Source organism: Galeopterus variegatus, unplaced genomic scaffold (genome assembly GCF_000696425.1).
Source record: "Galeopterus variegatus unplaced genomic scaffold, G_variegatus-3.0.2 Scaffold6912, whole genome shotgun sequence".
Taxonomy (NCBI): domain Eukaryota; kingdom Metazoa; phylum Chordata; class Mammalia; order Dermoptera; family Cynocephalidae; genus Galeopterus; species Galeopterus variegatus.
The window spans coordinates 98,844-101,386 of NW_007733023.1; positions in this window are offsets into that span (position 1 = coordinate 98,844).

A 2,543-nucleotide genomic window follows, 5' to 3' on the forward strand; every position below is an offset into this window, starting at 1 on the left:
CTCAACCCTTGGCTTGGTGTTGTCAGCACCATGCTCAGCCAGTGAGCAAACCGGCCATCCCTATATAGGATCCGAACCCGCGGCCTTGGTGTTACCAGCACCGCACTCTACCGAGTGAGCCACGGGCCGGCCCGATAATGCACATTCAATGGGTTTGTGTCACAGCTGAGCCATCCCAAGCTTAGTAAACCCTAATCTTTTAAAGGGGGCTTCTCGCAAACCTGTGCAGCCTTTGCCCCAAAGGGAGGCATTATCTTTATTTTCCTGGACAGCAAAAAAGTCTTCCCTCTGACCTGGAGGGAGATACTATCATCCTAAGATGTTTGCTGTTTAAACATCCTTTAAAAATAGTTCAGAACAAAAGCGTTTCCGAGACAAGCAGAAATCCATAAAGAATTGCTCTTAATAGAGAAAAGGAGCAAATAGTCATATGGCTAGTAAGAGGTGGGTCTGGGATTTGGACTTGGCTCTGATCCTGAGGTGAACCCCATGCATTGTATTTCCACACCAAGCTGAGCATGTGGAGAGATGTGGATTCAGATGGGGTGGGTGAGTCAACCTCTCCAAACCTCAGTTTCCCCTCTTTACATAGAATTCCATTAAATTGACTCCCTCAAAGTTTATTCGTGTCTGTGAAAGTTATAGTTTTTACATTTGTTAAATAGGGACATAATACCTACCTTCCAGGGTTGTTGTCAGAACTGGAAAGCCTATTTGCAAAGTAACTACACCTACATATGGTTAATAATCAGTGATAAAATAGTTACCATTTATTTTAAAAAACGTTATCATATAAGATGTGGTCCAAATCAATAAGGAAACATCTGTATTGTTTATAAGTTCTTAGGGGGAAGCATAACAAATGTTCTACCCTTGATTAAGAAATGATTCTTCATTTGGGAAGGTTGTGGAAGGAGAAGACATGGGAAGGGGGTCCTGAAATAGGACACCAACCTAGCTAGCCATTTCAGAAGAACTGACTTGGCAATTAATGGGGTGCCAAAGAACTATCAGATATCGCTCACCTCCCATCTTTAAGTACCTTGGACATTTAAGGAGATAGATTTCACACAGGTTAAGTGCTGATTTCCTTCAGGTTGGGAGTCCTAGCCTGCCAAAGATCAAGGGTGTTAAATCCAGTTTCATTATGGTACCCAGTAAAGACAGAAGCCAAGTTTGGGAACACCCACCTGCCCCTCATGAATGGTGTAGTGGATGTAATGGTGAGGAATGTGGGCTTCAGAGTCAGACTGATAGTTCAAATTCCAGCCCCTCCAGCCTGTGTGATTTGTGGCAAGTTTCTTAACCTCTCTGAGCCTCAACTTTCAGACTTTAAAAGAGGAAGGCACAAAATGGACTGTTTTGGGTTTTTTGTTTTTGTTTTTGTTTTGTCTCACAGAGACCTTTAGAGATAATAACTTATTAAGTGCACTGTGAAATCCTTTAACATAATAGCTGACTAATTTGGATTTAAAAAAAAACCATACAATGTAGACATATTATCATCTCCATTCAAATTCCTTTTGTTCAGCCTTCTGCACCTACCTCAGCTCTGTGCACTTGTGCTCATATCCCTTCCTTTGCGTATAATCCTATTTGCAGAACAGAGGCTATTATTCACTCCGAAGTTCTACATCAGGAGTTGGTAAACTATGGTGTGTGGGCTAAATCCACTGCCTCTTTTTGTAAATCAAGTTTTATTGAAACACAGTCATGCTTATTTTTTATGTACTGCTTTTGCATAACAATGGTGGACTTGAGTAGTTTTGACAAAGGCTGTATGACTTGCAAAGCTTAAAATATTTACTGTAGGCTGTTTACAGAAAAAGCCTGCCGACCACTGTTCTAATGAACTGATAACAGCTTCTGCTTATCAATTTATTGCTTCACGGCTCCAAATTCACCCTGCAGTACCTGCTCTGGGATAATGTGCTGTAAGCATTTTCTAACAGTGAGCCCAATATTAAGGTTTGCCAGTAGAGGGAGCTAAAGTGACGTTGCCGGAGAAAGGGGGCTCTTCCTAGTTCCTGTAGCTGTGCTCTTTGCTTTTTCTTGCTCCTGCTGCCTGGTTAGTGGTGCAGATGTGTGGGAATGTTGTGTTATACTCTGCTTCAGCTGCATGTCCAGAGCAGTCCCTTTGTGACCTCACAGCCCTGGCCCAGGCCTGGTGACCACCTTCTTGGACACTGTGTTTGCTCTAGGCTTTGTGCCTGCAGTGGTGCTCTGACTCCCTCTACTCAGCCTCAGTTCACCTGCATCTTTGAAGACTCTTTCCTGCTTGCCCAACAACTATGGAGCAGTTCTGCCCCAGGCAAACTTCTCTGCCACCCACTGGGCAGCAACAGTGCCTTCTCCAGGGAGGTCTTGAGAAAAGAGCTCCCCTTCCAAGTTGTTCTAACTTGAGTGCTCTCCCTCAGCCTTAGGGAACCTTTAGAGTTTTCTTTATATCTTTATATTTACTCACCTTTCTCAGCTTAATACCTCTTTATATTAAGCTTCCCCTGTTTATTTATTTATTTATTTATTTATTTATTTATTTATTT